Source organism: Dermacentor albipictus, chromosome 8 (genome assembly GCF_038994185.2).
Source record: "Dermacentor albipictus isolate Rhodes 1998 colony chromosome 8, USDA_Dalb.pri_finalv2, whole genome shotgun sequence".
NCBI lineage: Eukaryota > Metazoa > Arthropoda > Arachnida > Ixodida > Ixodidae > Dermacentor > Dermacentor albipictus.
This window is the reverse complement of record NC_091828.1, coordinates 135,926,396-135,943,313: the sequence shown is the minus strand read 5'-3', so window position 1 is coordinate 135,943,313 and position 16,918 is coordinate 135,926,396. Positions and strand designations below refer to the sequence as shown.

The 16,918-nt window shown below is 44.0% G+C and overlaps 1 long non-coding RNA gene across 1 annotated transcript in view; it reads right to left on the bottom strand.

Moving 5' to 3' along the window:
* Positions 1–9,012: 9,012 nt before the first annotated feature.
* LOC139049199 (uncharacterized) overlaps positions 9,013–16,918 on the bottom strand; it is a 49,245-nt gene continuing 41,339 nt past the window's right edge. Inside the window, exon 5 of the long non-coding RNA XR_011508187.1 lies at positions 9,013–10,383. This is a non-coding gene — a long non-coding RNA (uncharacterized lncRNA). The remainder of the gene's footprint in view (positions 10,384–16,918) is intronic.

The window sequence follows — 16,918 nt, the reverse complement described above, 5'->3', positions numbered from 1 at the left end:
TTGAGTAAGGGGGGCATACAATCAAGTACATACAATTAACAACAATAACAAATGAAAACAGCAGCCAAGTGCACTACCTAAAAGTCATGAAACATATTAGCTACATAAAGCTGCATATGATTACAATAAAAAGGAGCAATATAAGTTAGTAACAACGTATAACACTGCAAGAAAAAGGCAAAGAAATAATACAGAGCAGTGAGTGTGTTATTAATGGTTAACATGGGTTAAGCGAGTTCAGTGAGCACTTGAATTTATCACGGTCAGTTTCCAAAACTATGTTGTCGGGGAGGTTGTTCCAGAGCCGAATGGCATGTGGAATTGCAGATGAGTTAAATGCTTCTGTTTTACCATAGATGCGCGTGAAGCTATGATGATTGTATAATCTGTGCGACGTGTGTGATGACGTTTCTAGGTGTAAGGAATGTTTGTTAGTGTGGTGGGCGTATTTATGAAATAATGACAAAAGGGCTATGTCGCGACGATTACTTAGTAGCTGAAGTGAAAGGTGAATCTTTATTTGAGTTACGCTAGAACGGTAGTCATAATTTCGGGAAATGAAACGTGCGGCTCTATTTTGGATTGATTCCAGCATGGTAATTAGGTCATTTTGATGGGGAGACCAGATTGGAGCGGCGAACTCAAGTCGAGGGCGAACAAATGTTTGATATGCCAGTTTGCGGATAAGTGGAGGTGAGTTCCGAAGGTTATGTCGCAGGTAACCCAGTGATCGAGAAGCACTGGCACAGATGGTAGTAATGTGAGAAGTCCAGGAGAGGTTTGTTGAAAGATTAACTCCTAGATATTTAATGATGAGGTCCGAGATAATGGGACATTTTTAATACAGTAAGAATAGTCCAAGTTATTGCGTTTGCGGGTGAAGGACATCACTTTACATTTTGATGAGTTTAGAGTCATTAGCCAGGTGTCACACCAATTAGTGATTTCGTTAAGATCATTTTGGAGGATCAGGTGGTCATCGGAGGCGTTAATAGAACGATAGATAATGCAGTCGTCAGCGAAAATGCGCTTGCATGATGATAAGTTATTGGGTATGTCGTTAATGTATATCAGAAAGAGTAAGGGACCAAGAACGCTTCCTTGTGGTACACCGGATGAAACATCTGAAAGGGGCGAGGAGAAGCTGTTAGCGAAAGTAAACTGCTGCCTGTTAGAAAGAAAATTTCGAAGCCAGGATAGTGTTAGTGAATTAAGTTTTAATGATGATAACTTCAAAAACAGGCGACAATGAGCTACGCGGTCAAAAGCTTTAGAAAAATCTAGAAAGATGCTGTCAGTTTGAAGGTTTAAGTCCATGTTAAAATGTAAATCTGTCGTAAATTCAAGCAGTTGCGTTTCGCACGACAAACCTCTCCTGAAACCATGTTGATTATGAAAAAAGAAGTTGTTCAATTCTAGATGTTGGTAAATATGAGATGCAATAATATGTTCCATCATTTTGCAGCATATGCACGTTAGTGATATCAGTCGGTAGTTCTCAGTTAAGTTTTTGTCAGCGTCTTTGAAAATGGGTATGACTTTGGCTGTTTTCCAATCTTGGGGTATCTGACCTGTCATTAATGATTGATGAAAAATGTGAAATAAAAACTTGCTAGATATTGATACTGTATTTTTTAGTAATTTAGAATTAATATTGTCAATACCTGCTGAAGATGAAACCTTCCAGTTATTAATAAGTTGAACAATACCATCAATAGTAATGTTAATAGGTTCCATGTACCAGTAATCTAGGTCGGCAACAATGGGCAAATTAGTAATACTTTCTTTTGTGAATACGGATGAGAAAAATTTATTAAAAAATGGCTGTGGCTTAGGTAAGGTTAAGCCCAGGATGCGAAGGATGCATACTAGCCTTTATTTTAGTTGTTGAACCACTGTTTAGCCTGGTGAACTGCTGTTGCTTGGCTATATTTGGTTCGGCTAGACGAAGAAACAACTCATGCATTACTGCTTCGCCTTCAAGAGTGGAACGCGACAGCGTTCCCGTCGACCCGCCAAGGGGTGTAAGACAATGGGCTACAGGGCAGCGACTACGCGCCCCGCATTGGACGCGGTGAGCGTCGAGCAAGGAAGCGTTCGGCGCGGCAACGAAATGTGCGCCTGAGCAAGAGACGCACGCCTTAGAAACAGCTCGTTTCTAAGGCAACACCGCATTCACTAGAGGCGCTTTTGTACCGCTTTGAAGCATCGTACTCGTGGCTCAGTGGTAGCGTCTCCGTCCCACACTCCGGAGACCCTGGTTCGATTCCCACCCAGCCCGTCTTGCAAGAGTTGAGCCAAAGCCACTTCTCCTCTGTCGTGACGTCACGGTGTCACGTGGTTTCAAGGCGACACCGCCGCGCCTGAGGAGCTGGGTTGAGCTCTCGTAATATGCTTCGCATAAAACTTGAGCGCACTCACTGTTAGGAATAGGAATGTTGTTTTCTTTATTGTGTAACGAGATGTCATTAGTATTGCGTTCAGGAGATAAAATTTGCCAGAACTTTCTGGGATTAGATTTGAGTAGTGAAGGAAGGTCTTGGGAAAAATATTTATTTTTGGCTACATTGAGAGCGGAGCAGTAAGAACTTAAACATTTAAGGTACCTTTCCCAAGCTGACGGGGTGCCGGTTCGTTTTGCAGTTCTGTATGAACGTTTCTTTTTGTTTCTGAGTAGATGAAGGGACTTAGTGAACCACGGTTTGCGGTTTGTTTTTGTCTTCAGTTATTCTGATTAAAGGAATGTTCTGCTCAACCAATGCGCATAACTTATCTCGGAACATGACCCAGTTATCATGAACAGACCTGGTGTGGAACGAAGGTAGGAAATGATGTTCAAGAAATGATTCTAGCTCAGTGATGATTACTTCATAATTTCCGTTGTTGTAGTCACGAATTGTCTTACTTAAGATACCTGTAAATGGTAATGGGATACTGATGGATACATTCAGTAATGTGTGGTCACTGAAACCATCCGAGCATGTTACTTCTATAGTTTCTGGGACGTTAGTTAGTATAAGATCTAAAAGGTTAGAGCCACGGGTAGGTTCTTTAATGATCTGGAACAGATTATAATCTAATGTTAGGCTAATGAATTCTGATGAAAAACTGCAGGATGACGACAAGTTTGGCCAATCAATGAGAGGAAGATTAAAGTCTCCTATAAGGTATGTGAACTCAGTTGGACAGAGCTGGGTGGCTTTAAGGCCCGTACATGGTCGCTCCGCACGTCCGTTCCGCCCTCGACCGGCCGCGTGCGGATAGCTCTCTACTGGTGAGCGAGGAGCGGACGCAAGTTTCCCGTCCGGCCGCCTGCTCGTCTCTCATTGGCTCGTCCGAGGCGGATAGTTCGGCTGTCGTCACAGCAAACATGGCGCGTGCTCGAAGCGAAGCGAAGCGGGGACGCAAGGCCTAGGCTACAGCCGCGTCAGAAACAGTCTATTTTTTTCTCCTTTTTGTGATTTTTACTCGAGATATGTGGCACCCACGGAGATAGCCATCTGAAGAAGCAAGCCGGCGTACCCTTCCAGACCTCATCAGTGCGTGAGATCGCCAACAGAAACAGACGGAGCGCAGGAAGTGTGTGTTGTGTTCACGAGAGCGTCGGAAGAAATATTTGAAGCTGTCGACTTCGTGATTTCTTGTGCCATGCTTCGCGTGTGCGTCGCAGACGAGAACTCCATCACATACACGTGCATTCTGAGCAGCACACACGTTCAAGGCGTGGCGAAATAAGTAGCGTCCGATTGGCGCACCCAGCGTACACGTTTGGTTTCTGCTCTGTGTATGCGGATCGTTGCCGCGGAGTGGTGAACGCCAGCCGTTCGCAACTTTCAGAAGTAACGATACGATCAGTAGCGATAAGTTTTTATCGCCTAGTTATCGCTGTCATTCTGCGTGTGCTATACTGCCTATGAGGCGTTTTGCCGGCTGCGATGCGCCGTGGTGACCGCGACGTTCGAGCTGTGCTCTTGCTGTTATGAAGTGCGTTTGCGAGCTACAAATCGTGATATACATGTGCAATGTGTTGCAGCGTTACTGGGTGTAGAAGTGGTCGTACTACACGATGTTCGTGTGCTCAGAAGTGAGCTGAGCATAAGTGTTGCCGATTGCGTTTTCTTATGTAGTAGCCCGATAGAGAAGCCCTATCACACCGGCCTTTTCTGCTTCGTACATCTATCGTTTGTTTCAAAAGTTGTTACTGCACGGTTAAAGATGCTTCTATCGGTGGGGGGGAAATTAGGGAACAACATTATAATTGCATACGTCAAGAAGTTCAGCGCTGTCGTGAAATGTGGACGCGCCTGAGAGCACTAATGTCATGAATGCAATTAAAAATTCCCAAGACAGTGTTAAGAGAACGGTTAAAAAAGAAAACATATGAGAAGGTAAGCACAGCAGCTTGTGAACCCGCTCCTATAATACCTCGACCCGCATCTGTTTGTAAATGTATGTTTTCTTGCGTTTGTCAATTTTTTTTCTATTTCCCACATTTCTTTACGTTGGAGTTTTTCTTAGTTCTCGCATTTGTGTGTGAATACGCGCGCCTGCTTCCATGCGTGCTTGCGCTTACCATTATTTCTGTCCTTTTATATTACATTAGCATTTGCTTTTGCTAGTTTTCTTTCAGCAAAGTCATTACACATTTTCATTAACCAATCTCATTCAAAGCACTAACTCATGTACACGGCAGGGCTGGCCTCTTCCATCTCATTAAAACCTTTCTCACTGGTCTACCTCGTCTTCTCAATCTGCCTACTCGCTGTTTTCTGTCCTTGCTTCTTGTGTTGTTGCTGCAATGTGATTAACCAACTTGCTCAAAACAGATTTTGATCGCCTATGAAAACAGAAAGGTTTAGAGATAGATTTTCTTAAAAGCGTCATTGGGGTTGCACAGCAACTTAGCCTCTTACCTCTGTTCATGTTTATGCATCAGTGCATGTGGCAGCTCGCCAGAAGTGCACATGAAAGGGTGCCATATTGTGAAACTACACCTTGCTATGCTGTTGCATTTTTCATGCAATCAGTCTTAGTAAACGGGTGGTTTCGCTGCCCATCACATATGATGGCAAAAAAGTTCAACACGAATAACATTGTGCAGTGGGGTGTCATTTCCTGTCTGATGCTTTTGTCGTTGCAAATACAATTTTCAGTAAATGGAGCCCAGCAAAGCAGTGCACTGATAGCTTTTGCAACTTTCACCATTTATTACTTCACAAATGTCATTGTTTGAACCTGGCCGTCGATCACTATGCCTATGGCTTGTGAATTTAATAATTGCCTCAATAAAACACATTCAACTTCACTCAGAATTTTTTAGTACAAACAATGCTAGCTTTGCAAGCTGGGATACAAAGGCTCAACTCTTTGTATCCCAGCTGCAACACATGTTGCCATTAGGAAGTGCTGCACCACAACTTCTGTGCGGTAGTTAGACCCCACTGAAACACGTGTTACATCAGTGCTTTGATACAGCCACACAGATTGCACAACCTGAGGAGCAGTTACCCGCCGTGATTGCTTAGTGGTTGTGGTGTTGGGTTGCTAAGCATGAGGCTATGGGATCGACTGCCAGCCACAGCGGCTGCATGCAGAGGAAGATGATTTACGATGTAACAGTTACTCATCCCTTGAAATGTGAATGACCCAAACCTTCGCGAGCATATCAGTCGCAACCATCCACCAGCACAAGTGGGAACACTTGTGCTATCACAAACGAAAACAAGTAGAATAGTACCACCATCTCAGCTGGTTTGTTGTGATTACCTTGCCTGCAAGTTTCTTGTTTATATTGGATAGGCTTCCTACTTCCTACAAATAGCTTGTATACATATTTGACCTGCACCGCAAAGAGCTGATGTGACAAAAAAATGTGTACACCGTAGTGCTATGTTGCTTTTCATGGTGTCTCAGTTTACTTAATACAGTTTTGAATTTACAGATTGCTTCACATGTTTATAGCTAAACACCACTGAAAACTACTTGCATTGTGACTGCGAGGTCACAACACGAGGATTTGTGGTATCCTTCCTGTTCATCGGTGTGTCCTTGCACTATAAATGTAAAATGTCACACCTGCAAACCTGAGCATCCACCCTTACATTTCAAACACTTTTTTGAATGCTCGGCAGTTATGCTTACAAGCACATTGTGACAGCAAATCTACACCACCTTAATTTAAGTGCGATGTAAAGGATTGTTTGTGCATATCCAAGCTGTTCTAGTGTGCCTGCAGGGATACAGCATTGTCCAGTGGCACCGTATAGTTCAGGCGTAACAGTGAACTAGTAAACAAAGCGGCTGATAATACTAAGCTGGCCCATATGTAGAAGCATTATTTTATCCAACCCACACGCAAAGTTGCTTTCAGGGTACTGAATAACCGCAGCTTTGATTTACCAAGTTATATTACTGCACACACAGAACGCTGAAACAAAGTCTGTACAATGGTGAGAAATGTGCCAAGGAATGAAAGATTACTTGTGATGTGTGGATTTGAATAGCAGATGTGAATGCATACCCAATTCACCAGTATGCATGTTTTCTTTTGGAACAATTTTACATTTGGCACAGAGGCTGAGCCACTGTGGCCTCTTGACTGCAAATTTCTGTGCTCTCACAGTGCTAATGGGAGTATCGTTCATTTGGCTACCCAAATAGTGTATAGGTAATAGAGCACTACAATCTTTCAGTTTTACGCAGAACACCTTGTGCATTATTCACAAAACTGAACCTAAGGAACTATTCGCTGGTTTGTTATGGAAATAAAAAAATGACAATGAATGTTTCCTCGCTTTTTGTGTGGCCCTGTCTTCTGCCCTACGCACCTTCATTTCATTGTCATGTGCATGTTAAAACAGCAACTAAATAAGAAAGACAAACACAAAACTACTAACTACATCAACCTTTTCACACCACAAGAGGTCACTGAGCTCACTGCTAAGCTACACTTGATAATGTCGGTTTGCTTTCAAATAAATACAGGCACTGGCCAGCTGTTTATGTTATGCTATGCATTTTTCATTTTCCTAAAATATGGCTGTGCATGAGCTAGCAAGGTCGTTACTACATAAATACATAAACAACATGCAGCTCATGCCCAACTAACTCATATAACCTAATTGGAGCTTATTTTTTATATGTAGAGTAATCAAAATAGAACACGCATGTATGATGCCGACAGTATCAAACAATCTCAAGTCGAACATCCTTGTTTGGTGCCATGGGTGAGAGAGGGAACATGCCTGTCAAGGTACTGCTTAATTTTGTGTGCTTTGGTAATGTTTGTACATTGTTGAAATGTTAAATTAGGTATGTTAAGTAGTAAGGTGGCAACATATTGGGTAGCCAGGCTGGCAAGAAAGAATGCAATTGTTTGATTTCACTCAAAATAAGTTTTCCTATCAGCAATGTAAATTATATGCTTTCAAAGAAGTACCCCCTTGGAAACATATCTCATGAGTATGCATATATCTGCATAAGGTCACCGCAATACATACACATTGCTTTAAGCCAGTCATAATGAATTGTACACTCACTGCTTAACCTTCAATTCCTTGCTGCATGAAGTTAACCACTCATGCACAACTTTTTCTGCACACGGTGAGAACTTCAGTCATCGCTGAGCATATCATTTAAGGAAAAGGCATTCCATGCATCCAACTGCTTTAAGCACCCTCTTAAAATTGGCAGAGTGAAAAAAAAAAAAACACGAGCAAGCGTATCAGCAAGCTGTACTCGGGGCCTCACACGCGTGCTCAGTGGTAGAAATGTGCGTCTTGGCGACCTACGCAAATGCATTCCGCGACAGATGTGCGTGTGTTCTGTATTCTTGCAAGCTGTCACTAACACTATAGAAACCGCGCCACCGCGCTTCCGGCGACAATATCAGTTTCGCGTGTCGCAGAACGCATCACGTTGGATAATTAGAGAGGTTTTGTTCAACCAGCCAAGGCACCGTGCACTGAAAGTAATCATCCGAGAATACGTCGCGTGCTGCGACGTGATGCGATTGCAATACATCTGTAAAAGGTGGCGCAGATGAGACGACTGTGCAATGTTTCGAAGAAGGATGACGGTGCCAATGCAACAGATACGGCTGCAGAACAGAATGTGGCAGCCTAGAGTCGCATTTTCACCGGAACGCGGAAAATTGAAATCGGATCTGAAAAAATATGCCAGTGTCGTCTGCTGTCAAAGGTCGTTGCCAACCTTGAACACCTTTGCTCCGCCGAACGGTTGCCAGCTGTCAACAGGCCGCGTCGCCCAATAGGAGTGCGCGTGCGTTCCGCTCGTGCGGATTGAGCGTGCATCGAATTTTGCGACACCTTCCGCCTTTCAGGCTTCCGCTCGCGACCGGACGAGGGCGGAACGGACGGGCGGAGTGACCATGTACGGGCCCTTAGCAATGCTGCTGCGCAGTTCATCAATGAAGCAATGACTGTAATTTGGAGGGCGGTAACAAACGCCTATCAAAACTTTGGCAGAACGGCAGCGGCATGCGGCCCAGACAATCTCCAGACCTGAAGATGTGTCAATAATATATGATGCGATAGTTTTTTTAATAGCGAGGAGGACGCCACCACCTCTTCTATCTGAGCGATCGCAGCGATAAATATTATAGCTTAGTTTTACGGGAAGAATTTCAGGATCGGCTAACTCGGGGGAAAGCCAGGTTTCGGCAAGAGCAAGAATAGTGCAGTTGCAGTCTTCAAGATAAGATGAGACGAGTTCGCGTTTCGACATCAGGCTGCTAATATTAGTGAATGATATTGTTAACGATGTAGCAATGCGATGAGTTAGCGGCGCTTCACATGCGTCTTGGTCTAGCTATCTGCTGATTTCCACAACTGAACGCTTTGTGGCATCATATGCATAAGATTTGTTATCAATGCGCAATCGGTCAACTGCAAGTTTGAATGGTTTATTTAGTGTTTTCGCGTGATCGATCAATTGTTTTCTGGCTTGTCGTGTAGAAAATGAAAAGTCCTCTCGAACGTAGAAACCAGAACCTTTTAGTTTGTGCGCAGAAGACAAGATGCGTCCTTTATCTTTAAAATATGTTAGCTTAGCAATAATAGGTCTGCGCTTTTCATCAGCGAACTTACCCATTCTATGCACTCTGTCAAACTGGGCGCCCGTTACAGTGATACCAAGTTTCTCTGAGCAGAAAGAAATTATCTTGTGCTCCGATGCAGCCCAGTCTTCTCGAGCATTACCTTCTATGCCAAAGAACAGCAAGTTTGAGCGTCTCATTCTATTTTCGTTTTCATCACACCTCGAAGAAATTTTTTCGATCTGCTCAGAAAATTTACGCAATGAATGAGAGCCAGGGTCCGGGCCACCTGGGCATTCGAGTGAAGTCCTCGACTCCACTGCAGAAAGCTTCATACTCAGCAGCTTGACCTCGCTATCTGCGGCAGACTGCCTGTCGTGGGCTGCCTTTAGATCGGCCCGCAAAGTCGCATTTGCTTCTTGAAGTCGACGCACCGTTTCTGAAGCAGCTGCACGGTCATTTTTGACGTAGTTTAGTTCAGCAACTAAAGCAGCCTGCCCTTCCTCATGTTTAAGTATTTTTTCCGTAGTAGCGACATCAGCTGCCTCTAGTCTGCGTATTGTTTCTAATATAATAGCAAAGGAATCCACCTCCGTCTTGGACATTGGGCCCGGGTTTAGCTCAACATCCCCAGAAAGTACAAGCAAAAGTACAGGTAGAGCGGAAAACACATCACCCGAAAACGCTAGCATTCGTTTAAGTACATCAACGAGATCCGTCGGGCACGACACCTCAAATAAGCAGTAGTTGCTGGTCTTGAAAGACGCAGCGCCCTTCAAATAACTAACCTGCAAAAACAGTGGGCGTGAGCTGGCCATCCTAGCAGCGGTGTCGTGCCCGACTGGAATCGTCGACGGTCGGTGTTTATATCCGGCCCCGCCGTTGGCGGGCTCAGTGGTAGGTGAAGTGACTGACGGTCCGTGTTGCCAGGTACATGTGCTCATCGTGTCCAGAGTTGGCATCGGGTTTGGGAATATCAGCCAAACGGGTGGCCGATCCTCGGCGTTCAGCAGGCAGCAATCCCACACCTCGGAGCAGATGAACCATGTAAGCGTAATCTGCAAAAACAGTGGGCGTGAGCTGGCCATCCTAGCAGCGGTGTCGTGCCCGACTGGAATCGTCGACGGTCGGTGTTTATATCCAGCCCCGCCGTTGGCGGGCTCAGTGGTAGGTGAAGTGACTGACGGTCCGTGTTGCCAGGCGCATGTGCTCATCGTGTCCAGAGTTGGCATCGGGTTTGGGAATATCAGCCAAATGGGTGGCCGATCCTCGGCGTTCAGCAGGCAGCAATCCCACACCACGGAGCAGATGAACCATGTAAGCGTAACCTGCAAAAACAGTGGGCGTGAGCTGGCCATCTTAGCAGCGGTGTCGTGCCTGACTGGAATCGTCGACGGTCGGTTTATATGCGGCCCCGCCGTTGGCGGGCTCAGTGGTAGGTGAAGTGACTGACGGTCCGTGTTGCCAGGCGCACGTGCTCATCGTGTCCAGAGTTGGCATCGGGTTTGGGAATATCAGCCATCGGAACCTTCGGACCTTCGGAAAGGCTGCTGAAAAGTTGCTCGATAACTGTTGATTGCCCTATCATTAGCTGCGGCTACTTTGGCCGGAACTGGCACTTCTACAGATGCGGACTGACGGGATTTAGACACTGTTCGTATTTCCACACGAGGTTAACCCTTGCTGCTGATAAGATTGGAAGTAAAAATGAAGTGAATACAGGAAATACGTTAAGTGAGGAAGAAAGACAAAGGTTGCAAAAAGTTTCGAAAAAGGTAGAACTTTATTTTCAGTGCCATATGTTGTTATGACATGACGGCAGGCTCAATGACGTGTCGTTTCCTCCCGAGCCCTTCAAAGCTTGTTTTATTGCAAATACCAGAATTAGCCCACATATTTTCAACTTTGCCTATGCACAAGCCATAGCATTTGTTTAATTTAGATGAAATATAAACAAGGTGTCCCAACTAGATCACCAACGACAACAAAAAAAACTAGTTATAAACCTGTTTCTTCAAACATGGTTCTACAAACCTGGTTTATTCCTGATGAAAATCAGGAATAAACAAGAGTTCAGTAATTATTTGCAATGCGTCAATTTAAACAGGATACTCTAAACACTCGAAAGACATAAACGTCAAATCCCCACGTTTTCGGCAAACTTGAAGGTTTATCTGATGCACCTGTTTTACGACTTTGGGAAAATATGTACATATCGTCAGCATGACACTCTCAAACACCTGAATCAATAGGCTATCCAGAAAGGCCTTAATTAGGGTAAAAATTAGTTCGCACGTTAATCACTCGTCGAATGACGTGCTCCGTTCGTCAACGATTTATGAACATCGTGCCTTGCATAATTCAATGAATGAATATTTGATGTTTAATGGTGTAAGGGTGAGGTATGCCCAAAGAGCGCCATGCTAATGTTAATGAGTTCGCAGTGGACTGATGGTTTCTGTGATCTTAATGTGCCGTGGCTGGTAAAGGCTTAAAAGAGGATGTAAATTCCATAAAATCTACGTGTCATAAAATTATGGGAATGACTATTGACGTGTACTACGAACATAAGAGTGCATTGAGAAAGAATGATGCAATATACGAAATACGTGAGATGCTAAAATTTTCTAGAGCACTACTGCCTCACTAGAGCCCTTGAAACCCAAGGGCCCAGAGGCACGTGCTATACAGAGAATCTATCCTAGCGATATTCTCTGGGAAGAGGACGCGCTACGAAATGGATGGGCTTGTAACATGTAGCACATCAAGAAAGCGAGGACTGCTTTGGTCTTGAAAAGCGGTTCTTCACCGAGAAACATAGCCGGATGCAGGGGAATGCAATGGCAGTATAGAAAAGAAAAATGTTTCCTCCTTTCTCTTTCGGCTTCTCGGCACTCCAGCAAGACATGGAGGACGGTCAGCCTGTCGCCACATCTACCCAAGGTTGGAGGCTCGTTACCAGTCAAGAGAAAGTTACGAGTGCCAAATGTGTGTCCTATTATTCTTAGTGTGGTGAATAGGACATCTGTTTGTGTTTTCGTTGTCGGATACCAGAAACCTAGCTTCAGCTCAATTAAGTGAAGCTTGTTACTCGTTTCTGCATCCCACAAGCATTGCCAGTGGCTTCACAGTTTCTTTCTTAGGAAAGGCTTCATGTCTGTGGCAGGGACTGCAGCAGAACGAGTACCCTGCGATACTATTGATTTGGCCATCTCGTCGGCAAGCACATTTCCATCGATTCCTCTATGGCCAGGAACCCAGCATATTACTACATGTCTATGTGATAAGTAGATGTTACATAAGTGTGTGTAGAGTTCATTGAAGACAGGATTTGTATGCTTTTGTAAGGAAATGAGTGCTTTTACAAGGCTTAACAAGTCAGTGAATATGCTTGCTCTGTGAAGTTTTAGTTTCTTTATGTGTTTTACCGCAGACGGTACCGCGTAGGATTCTGCAGTGAAGATACTTGTTTGGGGGGGTTTAACACGTCAGATTCAGAAAAAGAGGTACTACCAAGAGCAGCGTAACATACGCCAACATGTGATTTTGACACGTCTGTGTAGAATTCGCTGCAGGAGTACTTCAATTGAAGTTCACGGAAGTGCATAGCGATTTCGAGGTCAGGAGCATGCTCTGTGACATCTACAAAGGATATGTGACAGTCTCACCTGCCACTCCCACGGTGGTAATAGCTCAGCTGGAGGCATTAGGCGATGTTCGAGAACTGGGAAATCCGTTTCCCTGCTAAGTTCTCTTGCATGCAGTGAGAAAGGAAGTCTCATGAAGGATCTATTCCAAAAAAGTGTTTCAACGTCAAGTTGTTTACTGTCGTGAAACACGGATGTTCCTTATTAGAGCGAACCTTGAGAAAATATGATAAGCTGATGTATGTTCTTTGAAATTGGAGTGACCACTCATCTGACTCGACGTATAGACTTTCGACAGGGCTTGTTCTAAATGCGCCAGTGGCCAGGCGGATATCAAGATGGTGAACGAGGTCTAACATCTTTAGCACGCTCAGGGCGGCAGAGTGACATACTACCGCACCATAATGTAATCTTGATTGAAGTAGGCTTCTGCAAAGATTCAGTAAATACTTCCTGTCGCTACCCCATGTCGTATGGGATAGGATTTTAAGTAAATTCATAGTTTTTAGACATATTGCTTTAAGACATGTTATGTGCGAGATGAAAGTAAGCCTCGAGTCAAGTATTACAACTAGGAATTTGTGTTCGTTGTTCACAGGTATTTGTTGTCCGCCCAGTTCTACGCAATCTGGGACCAGACCTCTCTTACTTGTGAAGAGAACGCAAGAACTTTTGTGGGGGTTGATTGTAATCCATTTTGGTCAGCCCACTTGGACATGGATTGAGGCAATAATGAAAATTTGAATAAGTCACACCTAGCAGCAAATGGTTGTATGCACATGTCGTGGTTGATTCTTTTGGAGCAGTGGTGTGGTGGCGGCTTTAGGTACGCATCTTTAGTTATACTGATGCAATCTTAACAGGAAAAGAAATTTCATACATGCAGTTAGTTGTCGGCATTCTAACGTCAAGATACTAGCCCTTTTACGCAGAAGTTTCACGCTATCGTAGCGGGAGTAACGGGAATAAATAAAACGGAGTGCTAGGCTTTGAAAGAATTCTTTGAAGTTTCTTTTTCAGATAAGACTGATGGGGGTTCCAAACTATGGTGCTGTTCTCAAGAATGGGTCTTACTAGTCTTATAGGCATTTAGTTTTACATGGGGGGTGCAGCTGATAATTTCCGTCGGATGAACCCAAGTTGTCGGTATGCTTTTGTACATATGTCATCTATGTGGGATTCCCAACTCAATTTTTCAGTAAGTGTTACCCCGAAGTATTTTGCTTCATTATTATGTGTCACAGCAGAACCTGATAAACGGTAAGTAAAAAAATGGCCGTTTTTTTCCATTGTTATGGTGACAGATGACACTTTGCTTACATTTATTTTCATATGCCACGTTTTAAACGAACAGTCAATGTTAGTCAGTGTCAAATGCAAATTATTTTGGTCGTCTTGTGAACGAATCACAGTGCACACAAGGTCATCTGCTAATAATTTCAGTACACTTGGAGTGACACAGGAAAAACTCATTTATATAGATTTTAAAAAAGTATACGTCCTAATATCGATCCCTGGGAACACCAGAGCAAACGTCTACATTATTGGATTTGGCATTCTTTATTTCGACATATTGAGTACGGCCTGAGGTAAGCTGCAATCCAGAAAAATGTTTGAATTAATACGAATAATTTGAAGCTGCTCGATTAATTTACGATGTGGGATAGAATCGAAGGCCTTCGCAAAGTCAACAAGCACTAGCAGCCATGAAGTCATGTGTATTTTCATGTAATTGCATAACTGTTGATAGTCACTTCCTAAAGCCGTGCTGCTTTACACATAAAAGCTTGTTGCTTTCCAGATAGATTATGACTGCTTTGTTAATTATATGCTCTGCTAACTTGTAGCAAGAGCTGGTTAGTTATAGGTCTATACATGCTTACTAAGAGCCTATTCCCATTTTTTTAACACCGGGACCACTTTTACACAAAACTAGTTGGCGGGCACGGATGCTCTTTCTATAGGTAAGGAGACATTTTTTGAAGGAGAGACAGTTGTTGCATCTAATGATTTAAAAAAGCATTGGGTAATCCATCCGGCCGAGGCAATTTCTTTTCATCAAGCTGTAGCAGTAAGTTAAGAATGCCGCATTCTGTTATGACAAGATCGGGCATGAGAGAATGGTATTCCGCTTGATTGAATTCTGAGGTAGAAGCACGAGTGAACACAGACTGGAAATAGTGATTAAAGACATTCGCGATACAGTTCTCGTCATCTGTAACGGCTCCATTTCCATTTGTTTGATTGAAGCCCCCGGCTTCGCCATGTAACGCCAGAACTGTCTTGGCTGATGTGTGATAAAATTGGTCAGCATATTTGTGAAGAAATTCCTTCCAGAAGAAATTTCCACTCTGATCATTTACGAAAGTTCGTTTATAGCATCGACGTTGCTTTCCTTTTTTTTGCATTCTTTGCAACCTTCCTTTGAAGTGGATAATGCTGTATGTAATCCAAGGTGTCGTGCCACAAGTTCTTCCCATAGGAAATACACGGGCTCTTTGGTGCCGAATTGTCTATCACAAAATTCCCTATATAGTAGAGCACCAAGACCTACGTATCTTCATCCAGAGGAACACTTGCACACACACTTAGTATACTCTCTTAAAATGGTGAAAGCCTGGGATCTGTTTCAAGGTTGCACTCCGGTACGGGAAAAATGACGTGACTCAAACATGGCCACACGCTCTGTTAAGAATGGCGGGCTGCAAGGCAAAATTGCCACCCAATTACGACAAGGGGGGGCAAGACGCGCATTCCGCACTCTCCGTCGCTACAGCTAGGAGGCGTTCGAAGAAGCGGCCTTTGCGCTGAAAACCGCCTCCTTCCACCAGCCCCATCGACATTGTGATGGAACGAGTTCGGTGTGTGAACAATGGTTCCAGAGTTCCCCAACGCGGAGCTGATTTGACACGCATGGACAAGCTGCCGCGGGAACGACGTATTTTGGTGCTTCTCACGCTTCGGCGTGACGCAAAACAACGAGCTACCCTCGATTGGCACCGATACTTCCGGGAACGGCACCCCTCCAACGCCATCGTTTGGGCATCGGAATGTGTGTGCCTTTGTGTCTGTAAACTGATCTGCGGAGCAGCGGCGAGTTGGTGATGAGTAAACGAACAGTCGCCGCCTCGTATGGCCGGCGGACCGAGTGTATAAAAACTGTGGTTGTGCGAATGCTGGACACACTTCTCTTGAGCAGTCATGTTAGACTGAGTCACTTCTCTCATGCAGTCATGTTGGACTGATACTCTTTTTCTCAAGCAGTCATGTTGGACTGATTTAATTTCTGTAAATAAACCCATTTTCCTCGTTCTCGATGAGAAACAGTTCTTCACTTCATCAACGATCTCAGCGTAAATAAGTTGGACGACGGCATGGGCCAGCTACCTTCGAATTCATGCCGTACTCCAATCTTGGCAAAGGACCACGGACGATGGGATTGAGCCCCCAATCCTGACAGCTCACAATATCATGTACAGCTGAATGAGAGATTATTGCTTAGCAAAGTTAATTATTGATTAGTGACTGGATCAAGGTGGATTTACATTAATTACATTACATTCACAGAAACGAGTTGCCGCCATTGAAGCGTCAGGGGACTGTGAAGAAACAAAAAAACTGAGAAATTACCTTAATCACCTTGAGCAGTATGGACGACACAATATGGAAATACACGGCATAAGGTTCACCGAGAATGAGGACTTGCTCAGCAAGATTAACATCTTTGCTAGTGAACTTGGTCTGCAGCATGTCACTACAAGGGAACTCGATGCTGTTCATAGACTTCCAGCTAAACAAGGAAAGACACAGCCAATACTAGTCAGGTTTCAATCTCGAAATACTAAGGAAGAATGGCTCAAAAGAGCTGTCTCGAAGGAAAAGAAATCAACCGTGGGTTTGCATGAGAACCTTACAGCTTGCAAGACTTCAATGCCACTTTTTAGGACATAAGCTCGCATATGATATGCAACATTGTTTTGCGCATTAAGTTATGTTCATACCGTCGGAAAAGTGCAACGCATTCCAGAATCCCCCAGACAAAGGTCAAGTAATACTTCTCATGTCAAACGTTACGTACATAACGAAGAACACTGCATATTCCTTGTGTCTCTGCATTTGAGTTACTCGTGTGAATGGTGAGAATTACTGTTTTGTTTAACACGCTAAATTCCAAGAACTTTTTTCCTTATTTCTTTTCTAGTCACCAAATACACCT